General features: G+C 51.2%; 1 pseudogene; it reads right to left on the reverse strand.

The window, feature by feature from the left end:
- Positions 1-1,101: 1,101 nt before the first annotated feature.
- LOC123163399 (uncharacterized) lies at positions 1,102-1,240 on the reverse strand (annotated as a pseudogene).
- Positions 1,241-17,405: the final 16,165 nt, after the last annotated feature.

Genomic DNA, 17,405 nt, shown 5'->3' on the forward strand with positions numbered 1-17,405 from the left:
ACAAGCTTATGAAAATCATGGAATTTTTGAAACACCTCAGACTTGTGTTTGATAAGATAGATCCATGTAAATTTACTGAAATCATCTATGAAACTCACATAATATTGCTTTCTTCCCACTGTTTCCATAGCAGGACCCCAAACATCAGAGAACACAAGCTCTAAGGGAAACTTTCATTCACTTATTGTATTTGGATAAGGAAGTTGGTGACTTTTGCCTTTTTGACAGGCGTCACATACAGACTCTTTATTGAAATAACTGGCACACGGCAGATTATTTTGACTAGTGACTTTGCTAACAATAACAGAAGAAGGATGCCCTAGACGTCGGTGCCACCTATCCGGAGATAGCTTGGTAGCACTTAGCACTTGCTTCTTGATGTCAGTGCTCGTGTGCCTAATCGGGTAGAGACCTCTCCTACCCTTGCCTTGAAGTAGTACCTTCCTCGTTCCCCGATCCTTAAAAGAAAAAAATAAGGATGAATTTTAACAAAGGAATTATTGTCAGCAGCAAGACGACTAGTAGAGATGACACTTTTATTGGATTCGGGTACATGAAGAATATTGTTTAAGTGGAGATCACGATTTAGGGTATGAATTGCTGAATGACCAATATGTTTAATATCCATACCTGACCCGCTTGCAGTATGTATCTGTCCGTTTCCGTTGTAGCGATCACGCACGGTTAGCTTCTCCAGGTCGCCCGTGATGTGATCGATAGCACCACTGTCAAGGTACCAGTTGGTGCCCATGCCATACTGCGGGGCTACAAGATTGGCCGATTTCTCCTCCATACCTTGGTAGGACTCGTCATACCGTCTCCAGCACTCCCATGCCGGATGGCACATCTCCCCGCAGATTTGAAATTGCATCCGAGGAGCGGAGGCATGGTTGTTGTAGTTGCCTCCGCCACCGCCGCCATTGTTGCCGCCGTGACCACCACCGCCACGGCCTCCTGGCTTGGAATAGCCACGGCGGCCGCGGTTACCACCATTGCCAACTTGTCTGCGGCAGCGGTCACCACCTCCGCCGCCTTGCTTGCGGCCTTGGGTGGCACTATTGGCGGAGGATTGCGACCCACCGCCATGAAGATTCAGCCTCATCTCGAAGTTGAGTAGCTGCGAGAAAAGCTCGGCTGCAGTGACCGGCTCCACCCTAGAGCACATAGCAGAAACCACCGGATCGAAATCTTCATCGAGTCCGGCTAGGATGTGGGAGACAATGTCTTCCTCGTCCATCCTCTTCCCCGCGGCGATCAGCTCGTCGCAGAGGGTTCTGACTTTCCTGACGTAGTCGGTGATGGATAGGTTGCCCTTCTGTAGGTTGGCGAGGGTGATGCGAACGTTGGTGGTATGCGATCGAGTGCGAGATGCGAGCATCCCTTCGACCATGTTCCAGAGCTCCGCGGAGGTGTGACAAGATGCAACCTGGATGGCTATCTCACGAGGAAGAGTCGTCAGGAGATAGGAGAAGACTTGTTGGTCTTGCGCATGCCAGGTTTGGAAGTCAGGGTTCGGCGCCTTCGCCGTGGTCTTGCCGTCGGAGGAGGCCACCTCGATCTGCATGGGTGGTGGCGGCTGTCGTGGTTCTAAGTCTGACAGTAGAATGGGGGGTAGGTATGGAGAGGCAAGATCCTAGCTATGGAGTAGTTGTACACACGAGTGTTTTACGAGTTCAGGCCCTTCTCGGAGGAAGTAATAGCCCTACGTCTCGGAGCCCGGAGGCAGTCGACTGGTTTATGTGTATATGAGTTACAGGGGTGCGAACCCTTTACACTGAGGAGGGGGGGTGGCTTATATAGAGTTCGCCAGACCCCTCCAGCCCTCAGTTATGCAGGGTTTAAAGTACATTAAGATAGGGGGTTACTGGTAACGCCCTCATAAAGTGCCATGAAGACTATTAAAGCTACTTAATGACAGACTCTTGTGTGCTGAGTGACTTTAGGTCTCCTGGCCGTCGAGTGGTTAGCTTCATGGTCGAGTGGCTATCTTCATAGTCGAGTGCCCTTGAGTTCGTCGAGTGAAGTCTCTCTTGGTCGACTGGAAGGTAGCTTCTTCTAAGGATGTCCTTGGGTAGGGTATCCTAGATACGTCCATGACCCTACCCTAGGTACACGACTTCATCATTAGCCCCCGAATGGATCGAGGTTTGAGTGAGGAAGGAGTTGATAATTTTCTCCGACCTATTTCCCGTGCTCTGATTATGTCGTATCCTGGATCAGCGATTTTTCCTTTTTAGCGTTGGCATAAACTTTTATTTCAGTCGCCTTGATCCATTCCTTTCTTCTGTCGAGTGAACTTTTGAACATAGTGAACTTCCGAGCGACGAATCACAGGAAATCCATCGTCTGACAGATTGATCTGCCGTTAGCGGATTTTGTGGGATCTGAATTTTGGGAAGCGCGCGAAGCGGGGCGGACCGCGGTACTCGGATGGGATAAGGTGTGGACGCCTCGATTTCCGCGCCGCCTTTTTCGCCACGTATCATGCGTGCACGACTGTTTCGGGATGTGACAGGACCGCCCGGGCCTACTTGTCAGCCACTCGGACGCGTCCTTATATAAAGCGCCGGGCGAGGGTTTTTGAACAGTGCCTTCCCGTTCTCCTCTCTGCCCTCTTTGCCTCCGCCCGCTGCGCCTGCTCTCGCCTCCGCCTATCCACTCCTCGCGTGCCTCGGCGGCGACAATGGTGAAGGAGAAGACGGTGGCCTTGGAGCGCGCAAAGAAGGCGACGACGACGGGGAAAGCGAAGGGGAGAGCGTCCAGTCGGGGCGGATCTTCGTCAAGGTCCCGCCTGCCAAAAGGTTGGGTCCAAGGAGATTGGATCCACTCGACCATCACCAAGACGGATCTCAATGACCTGGCCAACGAGGGTCTGATCCCCCACGGGTCAGCAAGGCTTCCGGGGACCGAGTGTCAACCGCAGCCGTAGGAGGGTGAGTGCGTTCTCCTAGCCACTCATGTAGACCGTGGATTCTCTCTGCCGCCGAGTGTTTTCTTCCGAGGGTTTTTGAACTTCTTTGGGGCACAACTCCACCATTTCACTCCCAATTCCATTGCCTATCTTGCTGCTTTCGTGTCCATGTGCGAGAACTTCCTGGGTTGTCGACCGCACTGGGGTCTCTTTAAGCACATATTCACCTGTCGCTCACAGACGGTGAAAAAGGCGAGTCCGGATGATGAGAGGACTAAGGTTATCCAGATGTGCGGGGGTCTTGGGATTCAGATGAGGAGTAAGAGTACTTTCCCGGCCATGACCCTTCCTGAGTCGGTCAGAGGGTGGCAGTCGACCTGGTTCTACTGCCAAGACGAGTCGACACCGGGGCAGTCGACTGGTCTCCCTCCGTTCTCCATGGACCGAGCGGACAAACCCTCTTCTCTGAAGGTGCTCCCTGAGGAGAAAGCTCAGGTAAAAATGTTGATGGAGCGCGTAGTTCAGCTCGTTCGGGATGGAGTGACGGGTATGGATCTTCTGGAGGTCTTCCTTAGACGGCACATCCAACCGCTTCAGTACCGCGGCCACTCGATGTGGCTGTACTGTGGCACCGAAGACACCAGTCGGGTCCATCCAGAAGCAGTCGACGACGCCACACTGGAGAAGTGGATGGCCACAATCACAGGGAATAAGGACAACCCTCGAGGGGCTAGGAGGATCCCACCACTCGACTGCACCTACACACCGGACACGGTATGACCACTTGTCTCTAATTGTAATCTCGCTTTATTCATTCCGCTTCACTGCAAATTGGTCGATTAACCTTTGTCTTGTTCTGTTGTCTGTCAGGCCACCACTGAGTTGTACTTGATGCCCAATGGAGCGCAAGCGCCGACTGAGGAGGAGGAAGGAAGTGGGGGCGAAAGCCTGGAGGAGTGGGATTCGGATGCTGACGACGATGATGAGGGTGATGACTCTGGTGAGGAGGAAGAGGAGGAGGAGGAGGAGGAAGTTGTACCTCCTCACTCGGAAAGGCGCTCGAAGCTTGTCCATGATCCTGCGGCCGAGCGTGGTAAGAGGGTCGCAACCGCCACGGAGTCGACCAAGCGCCCTCGGACTACTTCTCCAGTGCTGACTGAGAAAGCTCTGAAGCAATCTCGAGTGGCACCGCCGAAGTCGGCGAAGGTCTTGCCGAAGATGAAGATGGTGGTCCCCACTATCTCAGGGTAATGGTGTAGCTTGAGTTTGTCTGTTCCACATGAACTTATTCTTGGTCGACTCATGAGCTACTCGACCGACTTCTGGAACTGCAGTGCTGCTACTTATGATACCTCGGTCAGAGCTGAAGATCGGGAAATGGAGGATGCTGTTACTTCGAAACCTGGTATGACTCTTGTAGTTCCGTCTTCAGTCGATTGGCTTCTTGTCTCTAATTTTGATTCCTTTTCTGCAGCTTCATCTAACGTCTTTATCGACCTTCCCGACGACGACGACGAGGAACCACTGAGGCAGAGAAGGAATAAGAAAGCGTCTGCTGGCAAGGTGACTCAGGACGTGCCAACACCCGAGACATTGGTCGTGGAGGGAGAGAATGTCACTCGGACTACCGTAACCTTTGCGGTGCCGTTGACGAGTGCTCGTCCTTCATCGTCAAGTGCTGCTCAACCCTCGCTTTTCTCAGCCTACCACGTCCCAGAAGACCAAGCTAGTGCTGCTCAAGAAGCAATATGCCAAGCGGGGGTCATGATGGAGCAAGTGAAGGCAATCCGAGAAGCCAGCCAGGCAGCCTATGACGCCAGTTCAGCTCTTCGGAGTAATGTTCAGGTCAGTCGGTCACTGCCTGTTCTGTTAGGATATGATATCTGAAAACTCTTCTTTCTGAAATTCCCAGAGTTTGCCCTACACCCACTGGGTGTGTCGATTGAAATTCCGGGTTAGTGGGGGCACGCTGAGTGCACCCACTGGGTGTAGTCCCCAAGGCTATGGTGGACTGCTAGCAGTCGACCATAGTCTTTATGTCTTAAGTTTTTTCCTTACTCGACTAGGTCGAATAGATTCATAGACCGGTGGGGGCACGCTGAGTGCACCCACTGGGTGTAGTCCCCGAGACTATGGTCGACTGCTGGCAGTCAACTATAGTCTGAAGAACACCTCCCGTTTTTGTTGTTGTTGTTGTTGGTCGACTGGTCGACTCTAACTGATGAAACTAGTGGGGGCACGCTGAGTGCACCCACTGGGTGTAGTCCCCGAGACTATGGTCGAATGTTTGTATTCGACTGTAGTCTTAGTAACGCTATGATTTTTCCTTAGTCACTCGGAAGTGAATTGTCTTTGACATCTGTCGGTTGGTTCTTCGTAGAAATCCTGCGACCTTGCGGCTCGTTATACTGAGTTGGAGAACAAACACATCCAGCTCGAGCTTGATCTGAAACTGGCCCAAGAGAACTTAACGAAGGCGAAGGAGGAAGCTAAAGGTATGTTTGGTGAGGCCCTCGACGACTGCCTTTGCCTCTCGTTTGTTTCAGAGTCTGATCTCACTGTAACTTTGCAGACAAAGTGAGGGATGCCCTGAAGAAACAAGACCTTGACTTGGCTGAGATGCAGAAAGCGGCTTTAGAGAAGACCAAGCTTGCAGATGAGAAGCTGGCTTCAGTCACCAAGCTTGAAGAAGAAAACACCAATCTGAAAGCTGCTGTTGATGATGCCAACAAGGAGGTCAGTCGACTGAAAAGTGACAAGACCACCCTGAATGACAAGGCCAGTGAGTTGGTGAGAAAGAAGAACGATCTGGAGGCTTATCTGGGTGGGCTCGCCAAGAAGCTATTCCTCATGCTTGAAGGTAATCTTTTGTATCAAACAGACATTTTAACCGTGATCTCCGACTGTTGTCTTGACTCGGTGGTTGTGCTTGCAGAATTTTGCCAGAACTTTGAAGAGGAGACTGGTCGACTGGAAATAAACCTGGATCCCATCAACTCTCCTGTGAAAGATGAAGTCGCCATGAATGTGCTCTGGCTTGAATCTCGCGTTGCTGCTGTCATCGACTATCTCGCAAGGCTGAAGGTCGCAACTTCTCGCATCGACACAACACTTTGGCCAAGAGAGACGCTCCAGAACGACCTCGAGTCTCTGATGACTCGACTGAACGAGGTCCCAAGTCGAGTGCAGGAGTGGAAGAAGTCTTCGACCAGGTGTGGTGCGGATGTTGCTCTGTCTCTGGTCCGCGTTCACTGCAAGGATGCGCAAGAGGACAAGCTGGTGGCCCTTAGGGTGGCTAACACCAAGAAGCATGATTTCCGATCTTTCATGGAGACCTTCATCGCCGCTGCCACTTGGATTGCAGATGGAATCGACCTGGATGAGTTTGTTGCACCTTCTAGCCCTCCACAGGAGGGGTAAAAAACTTCTGAGCTTGATACTTTAAATTTTCCTCGGTATGCCGAGTGAGTTTTGTAACCGACAAACTTAACAGGCTTAGCGCCTAAGCACTTTCGGTTCCGTTAGGTGTTATCCGAACTTGGATTCAACGTTGAATATGTTTGCATTGGTTTGAGGTGTCTTTTCCAGGTTAAAGCGAGGCGCTCATTGCAATCGACTTGTTCCCCAATACACTTAGGCGAGCACTGGGCTGCAGCTAAGCCCCCGAGTGGGAGGTTTGCTCTCCACTTGGTAGGATTTTCAAAAACTTAGGCGAGCACTGGGCTGCAGCTAAGCCCCTGAGTGGGAGGTTTGCTCTCCACTCGGTAGGATTTTCAAAAACTTAGGCGAGCACTGGGCTGCAGCTAAGCCCCCCGAGTGGGAGGTTTGCTCTCCACTCGGTAGGATTTCAAAAACTTAGGCGAACATTGGGCTGCAGCTAAGCCCCCGAGTGGGATGTTTGCTCTCCACTCGGTAGGATTTTCAAAAACTTAGGCGAGCACTGGGCTGCAGCTAAGCCCCCGAGTGGGAGGTTTTCTCTCCACTCGGTAGGATTTTCAAAAACTTAGGCGAGCACTGGGCTGCAGCTAAGCCCCCGAGTGGGAGGTCTGCTCTTCACTCGGTAGGATTTTCAAGGTGTACCTCTGGAGAAGGAGGTAGCAGTCGACCTGCACCTTGTCCTCCTTGCAGAGCGCATGTTGTATTTGTGGCGTAGCTCGGAAGGAGAGGGTAGCAGTCGACCTGCGTCTCGTCCTCCTTGCAGAGCGCATGTTGTATTTGTGGCGTAGCTCGAAAGGAGAGGGTAGCAGTAGACCTGCGTCTCGTCCTCCTTGCAGAGCGCACATTGTATCTGTGGCGTAGCTTGGAAGGAGAGAGTAGTAGTCGACCTGCACCTCGTCCTCCTCGCAGAGCGCACGTTGTATTTGTGGCGTAGCTCGGAAGGAGAGGGTAGCAGTCGACCTGCGTCTCGTCCTCCTCGCAGAGCGCATGTTGTATTTGAACTTAGGCGAGCGCAATGCTGCAGCTAAGCCTCCGAATGGAAGGTTGGCTTACCACTCGGCAGGATTTTGTTTAACTTAGGCGAGTACTTGGACTGCAGCTAAGCCTCCGAGTGGAAGGCTGGCTTACCACTCGGTAGGATTTTGTTTAACTTAGGCGAGTACTTGGACTGCAGCTAAGCCTCCGAGTGGAAGGATGGCTTACCACTCGGTAGGATTTTGTTTAACTTAGGCGAGTACTTGGACTGCAGCTAAGCCTCCGAGTGGAAGGCTGGCTTACCACTCGGTAGGATTTTCAAAAACTTAGGCGAGCACTTGGACTGCAGCTAAGCCTCCGAGTGGAAGGCTGGCTTACCACTCGGTAGGATTTTGATTATCTTAGGCGAAGCGGATTTCGCAGCTAAGCCTTCGCGTGGGAGGCTGGCTCACCACTCGGTTAGGATTTTTTACAGACTTAGGCGAATCGGATTCGCAGCCAAGCCACCCACTGGGGGATTGCTTTATGTGGATGAAAGTAATAACAATTACTGGGAAAATTATAAAGCTCTTGTCTTTGATAAATAAACTACAGAAGTACTTTTATTACAACTCATCTGAGTGAATACTTAAGTGTAAAAGGGGCGGAGAAGCTCCGCGTTCCAAGCTCGGGGCTCGTCGATCTGATGCTCGACATTGTAAAGACGGTATGCTCCATTGTGGAGAACCTTGGTGACGATGAAGGGACCTTCCCAAGAAGGAGCAAGCTTGTGTGGCTTCTGCTGATCCACTCGGAGAACCAAATCTCCTTCCTGGAAGGCTCGACTCTTCACATTTTTGGCGTGGAAGCGACGCAAGTCTTGTTGATAAATGGTCGATCGGATCAGAGCCATCTCCCTTTCTTGCTCTAAAAGGTCGACTGCATCCTTCCGTGCTTGTTCTGCTTCAGCTTCGGTGTAGAGCTTGACCCGGGGAGCATTGTGGAGAAGGTCACTCAGCAAGACTGCTTCAGCTCCGTAGACCTGGAAGAACGGAGTTCTTCCAGTCGACCGGTTGGGCGTGGTCCTTAACCCCCAAAGCACTGAGGGAAGTTCGTCGACCCATGCACCAGCCGCATGCTTGAGATCACGCATCAAACGGGGTTTCAACCCTTTGAGAATCAAGCTGTTGGCTCGTTCTGCCTGTCCATTCGACTGTGGATGGGTGACTGAAGCATAGTCGACTCGTGTGCCTTGAGACGTGCAGAAAGCTCTGAATTCTTCGGAATCGAAGTTTGACCCATTGTCAGTGATGATGCTGTGCAGGACTCCATATCTGAATATCAATTCTCTGATGAAGCTGACAGCAGTACCGGCAACGAGGTTCTTGATGGGTTTGGCCTCAATCCACTTGGTGAACTTGTCGACTGCTACCAACACATGGGTGAAACCGCTTCTGCCTGTTCTCAAAGGACCGACCATATCCAACCCCCATACTGCAAAGGGCCAGACGAGTGGTATGGTCTTCAAAGCTGACGCGGGCTTGTGTGACATATTGGAGTAAAATTGACATCCCTCGCACTTGTCGACTATCTCCTTTGCCATTTCATTCGCTCTTGGCCAATAAAATCCGGCTCGGTATGCTTTGGCCACGATGGTCCGAGAGGACGCATGATGGCCACAGGTCCCCGAGTGGATGTCATCAAGGATTATTCAACCTTCCTCCGGCGTTATGCATTTCTGACCAACTCCAGTCGCGCTTTCTCTGTACAGCTGTCCCCTTATCACGGTAAAGGCCTTAGATCGGCGGACGATCTGTCGAGCCTCTTCTTCGTCCTCCGGGAGCTCTTTCCTCAAGATATACGCGATATACGGTACTGTCCAATCGGGAGTGATCACTAAAACTTCCATGATCAGGTCGACCACTGCTGGGACTTCAAACTCAGTCGGATCCGTAACACTCTTAGGTTGTGGAGCTTCGTCGGTAAAAGGATCTTCTATGACTGATGGAGTATGGATATGCTCCAAGAACACATCACTGGGGATGGCTTCTCTCTTGGATCCTATCTTCGCCAAATCATCAGCTGCTTGATTTTTCAGTCGGGGTATATGGTGGAGCTCTAACCCTTCGAATTTCTTTTCGAGCTTCCTCACTGCATTGTAGTATAAAGTCATGGCTGGGCTTCTAACGTCCCACTCCTTCATCACCTGATTGACCACCAAATCTGAGTCGCCATAAACCATAAGGCGACGGACGCCGAGTGAAATGGCCATACGCAACCCATACAAAAGTGCTTCATATTCTGCTTCATTGTTGGAGGAATCAAAGTGGATTTGGAGCACATATCTGAGCTTATCTCCTCGGGGGGAAACCAAAACAACCCCAGCACCAGAACCATTTAACATCTTAGAGCCATCAAAGAACATGGTCCAATGCTCCGAGTGAACTTGAGTCGGCTATTGTTGCTCAATCCACTCGGCAAGGAAATCTGCTATAGCCTGGGACTTAATGGCTTTCTTTGCCTCAAATTTGATATCAAGTGGAAGGAGTTCAATCGCCCATTTAGCCACTCGACCAGTTGCATCTCTGTTGTGCAGAATCTCTGACAATGGTGCGTCGCTGACGACTGTAATTCATGATCAGAGAAATAATGAGCAACCTTCTTCATGGTCATGTAGATCCCATATACGAGCTTCTGATAATGAGGATATCTTTGCTTCGATGGGGTCAAAACTTCAGAGAGATAATACACTGGGCGCTGAACTTTGAAGGTTTTACCTTCCTCTTCCCGCTCGACCGTAAGTACTGTACTGACGACCTGTCCCGTGGCTGCAATATAAAGCAACAGAGGCTCTTTGCTAATTGGAGCAGCAAGCACCGGCTGGGTGGAAAGCAGAGCTTTTAGCTCGGCAAACGCTGCATCAGCTTCTGGAGTCCACTCGAATTTGTCTGCCTTCTTCATCAGTTGGTAAAGAGGCAACGCCTTTTCACCGAGGCGAGAGATGAATCGACTTAACGCGGCCAAGCATCCAGTAAGCTTCTGGACATCATGCACACGCACAGGGCGTTTCATTCGGAGTATGGTGCCAACTTTTTCTGGGTTAGCATCGATTCCTCGTTCTGAAACGAGAAAACCGAGTAACTTTCCGCCAGGTACTCCGAATGTGCACTTTGATGGATTAAGCTTGATATCATACCTCCTGAGATTGGCAAATGTTTCAGCTAGGTCAGTCAACAGGTCGGAACCCTTTCGTGACTTGACCACGATATCATCCATGTACGCTTCCACATTCCGACTGATTTGAGTGAGTAAACACTTTTGAATCATTCTCATGAACGTGGCTTCGACATTCTTGAGACCGAATGGCATGGTGATATAGTAGAAGCACCCGAATGGAGTGATGAAAGCTGTTTTGATTTCGTCAGGTCCATACAGACGGATCTGATGATACCCGGAATAAGCGTCTAAAAAAGACAATCTCTCGCACCCCGCAGTCGAGTCGACAATTTGGTCGATGCGAGGGAGAGGAAAATGATCTTTTGGGCAGGCCCGATTGATATGCTTGAAATCAATGCACATGCGAAGTGAGTTGTCCTTCTTGGGAACCAAGACGACATTGGCGAGCCACTCGGAGTGGTATATCTCTCGGATAAACTCTGTTGCAAGGAGTCGAGCCACCTCCTCGCCAATGGCTTTTTTCTTCTGAATGGCGGACCGTCGAAGATGTTCTTTAACAGGTTTCGCTTTTGAGTCGACTCTAAGGCGATGCTCAGCCAGCCCCCTGGGAACACCCGGCATGTCAGCTGGCTTCCATGCAAAGATGTCCCAGTTCTCATGGAGGAACTGGATGAGCGCTTCTTCCTATTTAGAGTCGAGTGTTGTGGAAATATGGGTCGGAGCTGCGTTGGGGTCAGTCGGGTGGATATGAACTGGCTTCGTCTCCCCAGACGACTGGAATGCTGACTCTGTGGCGGGCTTCTTGGCCCGCAACAAATCACTCGGATCTGCATTTTTCTTGTATCCTTCGAGCTCTACCACTGTTATCTGGTCATCCGCAATCTTCGAGCCTTTCTGGAAACACTCTTCTGCCTTCTTCCGGCTGCCAGTGATAGTGATCACGCCTTTGGGGCCAGGCATCTTTAATTTGAGGTACACATAACATGGTCGAGCCATGAAGCGGGCATAGGCTGGTCTTCCCAAAATAGCGTGGTAAGCACTTCGGAAATCCACGACTTCAAATATCAGCTTCTCTTTGCGGAAATGCTTCGAGTCACCGAACACTACATCCAGAGCTATTTGGCCGAGTGACTCAGCCTTCTTTCCAGGAATGACTCCGTGAAAACTCATGTTGCTGGAGCTGAGCCTGGACATCGGAATGCCCATTCCCTTGAGCGTCTCTGCATACAGTATATTCAACCCACTGCCGCCATCCATCAATACCTTCCTCAGTCGAGTGCCTTCGTCGACTGGGTCGACCACCAGCGCTTGCCTCCCAGGGGTGGCAATGTGAGTAGGGTGATCGGACTGGTCGAACATAATGGGAGTTTGCGACCATTTCAGATAGCTTGGTGTCGCCGGGGCGACCATATTTACTTCTTGGTTGATCACTTTCAGTCGACTTTTTCTCTCTACATCAGCAAAAATCATCAGGGTGGAATTGACATGAGGGTACCCTCCATCACTGTCCTCCTTATTCTCGGCCTTGTCCGACTCCTTCTCTTTGTCCTTGGGCTGTTTTCCTTGAAACTGCTGGATTAAGAGCCGGCACTGGCGAGTGGTATGTTTCGGGTAGATGAAGTTACCCTCTTCGCCTTTCTTCGTGTGGATATGACACGGTAGATCCATCACGTCATTTCCTTCTTTATCCTTTATCTTCTTGGGGTTCCAAGATCCTTTGGGCTTCCCTTTGAATTTGCCCTGAGTCACGGCCAGAGCCTCTCCAGGAGCAGCTGGCTCGGCCTTCCGCTTCTGCTTCCGACTGGAGTTTCCTTTTTCCGATTGACTCGGCTTATACTTGCCACTCCGGAGCCTGTCCTCTTCTTCACCGTTAGCGTATTTGGTGGCAATCTCCATCATTCGACTCAGGGTCATATCTCCGATTCGACCAAACTTCAGGCTCAACTCTCTGTTCTTGACACCATCCTTGAAGGCGCAGACCGCTTGATGGTCCGACACATTCTCCACAGTATGATGCAAAGTGATCCATCTCTGGATGTAATCTCTTAATGTTTCACTCGACTTTTGTACGTAGACTTGCAGCTCCGTCAATCCGGCCGGTCGCTTGCAAGTTCCCTCGAACGTCCTGACGAACAATCGGGAAAGATCTTCCCAGGTGTAAATGCTGCTAGGAGCTAACTGATTCAACCACGCCCTGGCCGAACCCTCTAGCATGAGTGGCAAATGCTTCATGGCCACCTCATCATTACCACCACCAATCTGTACCGCCACTCTGTAGTCTTCAAGCCAAGTTTCAGGCTTGGACTCTCCGGTGAACTTACTTACTCCAGTCGCCAACCTGAAGTTGGGGGGTATCACTGCGGCTCTGATGGCTCTGCTAAAGCATTCTGGACCTGAAACATGGACTCGGCTGCTAGTGGGCACATCTCTGTCATGGCCACCTCTATGAGCTCTGTTCCGATCGACCAAACCTTGCACGATGATGGATCTCGCGTCAAAGCCTGGTTCTCTAGGGTCGACCAGAGCTCTCCGCCAACACTGAGCTGGCGCCTGTCATCTTGCTGCCGATGGGCGTTAGACCCACTCCTCGGGGGAGGAGTGGGCACTCGACGCCTATCATCACGATCAAATCGGTCATCATAGTGGTCCCGTCGGCCTTCACGTCCCACGCGCCTCGGAGTTGACCTTGGGCTGTGAGCCGACTGAACAGTATTCGCAGCGACGGATCGACTGTGAATCCTGTTGCGCGACCGTGACACAACTGAATTCTGATCTCCTGCCGCCCGGAGCAAATCCCTGATCTGCATCAAGCCTCTTCCAGCCTCCGACTGAGAGGGCTGAATTGACTCCGCTATACGGGCTGCAGCTGCCAAATTCTGAATCGGGGTTCGATATACCTGAGTCGGTTGCGGAAAGAGCCGACGTCGGCTGGAGTCAGGTACTCGTTGACGCGCACGCTCGTCGAGTGCTCGCTGGAGGTTCTCCAGTCGAGTGCGTTCAGCCAAGTTGGCCAAACGCGCCTCTTCCAAGGCATGAGCCTCAGGAGTTTCTCTTGCGATGGGGGTATGCAGGGCATCCATATTCCGGCGGCGAAGATCTTCTCTTTGCTGAGAAGTGAGTGGCTCGGGCTGATATTCTTCGTGGGCCTGAGCGGGGTCGCCTCCATCGTCCATCCCGTCGATGCGGGGAAAACCAGGAGGGCTACGAGGCCCATTGACCATCAGGACCTCCGCCGCTGGATCACTGCTGTCGCACTCGGATGCAGTCTCTACGGAGCCAGTCGACAGATCGAACAGGCCGTAGAGAGATTCGTCGGGCTCAATTGCCGCGACTTGGGTGGTGGCCGATTGGCGAGCCACTGCGTGTCTCACCCATCGCTGAAGCCTCGACCGACCGGAGCGCTTGCGCTGGCGGGAGACAGGGAGGGAAGACAGCACAGGAGTCGACCGGTACGAGGTCGACGGCTGCCGCAGCAGGACGCCGCGGACACACGCCCGAAAGTGCGTCGCCCCGCGGACGGGGAGCGCGTCGATGTCGAGTGGTGCCTCCTGGAGCCAAGCGGAGTCGTCGGCGATGAAAGTGAGCGCACCGAGACGGATCTCGCGGCCCTCGACCAGAGCTCCGCCAGAAACCATGATGAAGGCAATCGGACAAATTGCAACTTCTCCAAAAAGTCGCTAAGACACCTGCCCCAAGGTGGGCGCCAACTATCGTGGTTCTAAGTCTGACAGTAGAATGGGGGGTAGGTATGGAGAGGCAAGATCCTAGATATGGAGTGGTTGTACACACGAGTGTTTTACGAGTTCAGGCCCTTCTCAGAGGAAGTAATAGCCCTACGTCTCGGAGCCCGGAAGCGGTCGACTGGTTTATGTGTATATGAGTTACAGGGGTGCGAACCCTTTACACTGAGGAGGGAGGTGGCTTATATAGAGTTCGCCAGACCCCTCCAGCCCTCAGTTATGCAGGGTTTAAAGTACATTAAGATAGGGGGTTACTAGTAACGCCCTCATAAAGTGCCATGAAGACTATTAAAGCTACTTAATGACAGACCGTTGTGTGCTGAGTGACTTTAGGTCTCCTGGCCGTCGAGTGGTTAGCTTCATGGTCGAGTGGCTATCTTCATAGTCGAGTGCCCTTGAGTTCGTCGAGTGAAGTCCCTCTTGGTCGACTGGAAGGTAGCTTCTTCTAAGGATGTCCTTGGGTAGGGTATCCTAGATAGGTCCATGACCCTATCCTAGGTACACGACTTCATCAGCGGCTGTTCAACGTCGAGGTACTTCGCCATCTGGGCTCTCCGGATGGCGGAGAGCACGGTCGCTCGCCACAGGGCTTGATTGCCCTTGGTAAGCTTCTCTGTGGCAGCGTGAGCGAATGGCGAGGAGAGTAAGGAACTTGAAGACGTCGCCATGGATGAGCTTGAGGATTGCTCTGATTACCATGAAAGAAAGAGAATTGTGGAAGCGTATGCTGTTCGGCAGGGACGCGTACGTGTTATACAGAGATGTCAGATTACAAGAGGAGACGGCGCAGGTTGTTACTAGGCTTGGCCTCTACTCCAAGTTACACAAAGATAAACCTATCCTAGCTAACAACCTGACGCCCAAGATTACACGTATGTATACACAATACGTGACAACATGTCACGAAATACTAGCCTATACAATCTCTACGAGCCTATCATTTAACACGATGACTATGAAAACCCCTCAGCGTGCAGATGAGTCCCATTTGTACTTCCTCATCACCGTGGCATGACCCCGTGACGAAGACGAGCTGTCTGGCGGGAGATCACAGTTGACGTGTTGTTTACCTGCTGTGAACATTGTACCGGGGCCAACTTCTGCACTCGAGTGCAAATGTTTTGCACGGGCTCGGGCTCGGGCTCGAGCATGGCGACGACGACGAGGCGCCGACTGGTCGATTTCTGCGCGGCTGGCACCAGCGGATGAGACGCCGGGAACGTCCGGGACATGTCCGCGTCTGTCGGTCCTACGACGGAATCTATCCTTTTGTAGCGAGGCTGGCTGCTGACGCGGCGCAGGGGCTCGACCAGCAGTTTGCTGCTCCCGTGCTGCTGCGTTTACGGCCCTATTTGCCATGTCTTGTTGCGACAGGGTAATGAATGGCGTCGCACGCAGATGCAGCAGGCGGTGTGGCTCAGGTTCAGGCTCAGGCTCAGGGCTGTTGGCGCAAGCAACAAGCTCGGTTCGGGGTCCTGCCGGCCTATCTGAAGCTGATGCAGGCGCTGGGGCTGGGTGTTGCATCTGAGCTTGATATGGTCCGATCCCCGCTTCAGTTTGGGAGACACTGGGCATGTGTAATCCATGGTCCCCTCGGTTTGTAGCGCTTGCGGTCAGTAACTCAGGCCCAATGTTTAAACAATTTGGCCACAAAATGAGGTACAACAATTTCTTTGAATATTTCGCGACAAACAGATGAGATCAGTTTGGCGACATGCTGCGGAAGAGGCCCGAAAAGACGAGGCGCTCCCGTTCGCGCAAATGGCAAAGCGCCCTGGTGCTCCTCGAATTTCGAGCGGGCGCCTGTCGAGCAAAGCGGGAGGGGCCGGGAATGGGATGGGATCATTGCTCGACATAGGAAGTCACAGCCGGTTACCTCTTTTCCCCTTTTCCCTTTGTGGATGGAAAACGGGCCGGTGCTTTCGCCTACATCGTGGACTGAGCCTTCGGAAATACTACTAGTGGACCACGAGTCATTTTTCCGTCTCTTTTGCAACGCAAGAGTCCATCAAAGAGAATTCTTGCCGAAATCAGCCTGTTTTCCGCATAAATGAATGTGATCAATTGGTGCCACCTCATGGATTCTATCCGTCCGACACTTGTTGCCACTTGACTCAAAATGATTGCTACGGAGTAAGTACATTTTATTACACAAGGTCAAGGTCTATGGGGTGAGTGGAGAATCGAATTAGCTAGCCAGGTCTGTCAAACGTGGTAGAGAATCTAAAGATAAAAGCAAAACTACAAACTCAAGTGCGGAGTTAGTGGGCAATTGTTATTCTATGTGTCGTCAAAAAATTAAACCATTTCCAACCCCACCAAACAAAACAATGGGACATGGATTCTAACGGGATGTCCTCGAACTCTCCGAGCGTCTTCCCTTCTTACACTAGGAAACTTTTTTGTGACAGGTTGCATTCTCCTCTCAGAGCGCATGCGAGATATCAAAAGCGCGAGCCTGCATGCAGCCAAACCCCATCAACCACCATGCAGGCAACCAAACAACATGACTACATCGTTTTTTGCACTTCCTTTCCTCGACCAGGCACTGCTCACCCTAGCTCGTTTTCCTCTTACACCCTGGCTCGATGGCGGCAGGCAACCAAACACCCCCAAAATTACTGAGCGGGCATTCCCAAGGGAGTTCTTTCATTCTTGTATTTGTTGTGGGTTTTCCCATATTTTGTGTGAACTGGACTATTTTCCTTGAGTTCCTGCAAGATGTTTTAGCAACCTATAAGGTATATTTTTTAAAAATAGAGCATTTAGCTGCAGGGTCTCTTTGGATTTTAGGTTTTCTATAAGAATATTGGATGATTTGAATCCTAACAATTTTCACCCTATAGAAGTCCAACTTTTTACTAAATCACAACAAGTAATATGGATCGGAGGGAGTACTAAATTCCTCTTTTTCCAATTTCATATGGATTTAAACATGCGCAGAAACCTTATTTTTCTTTAAGAAGTCCAATGTTCTATCTCTCTTTACCCTCTGTTCCGAGTTCTCTAAAATTAGGGAGTACATATATTTCCTACGCACCATCCAAACACGCATAATAGAATTCCCGTGTTTTGATTTTTTTAGGGATCTGCAGTACATGAAAACTCAATCCTATGCTTTCAAATCATGCAATAAAAAAATCGTAAATGGATTGCATTTTATATGAATTGCCCGAAAAGTCTAT

The sequence above is a fragment of the Triticum aestivum genome, chromosome 7B (genome assembly GCF_018294505.1).
Source record: "Triticum aestivum cultivar Chinese Spring chromosome 7B, IWGSC CS RefSeq v2.1, whole genome shotgun sequence".
Lineage (NCBI taxonomy): Eukaryota > Viridiplantae > Streptophyta > Magnoliopsida > Poales > Poaceae > Triticum > Triticum aestivum.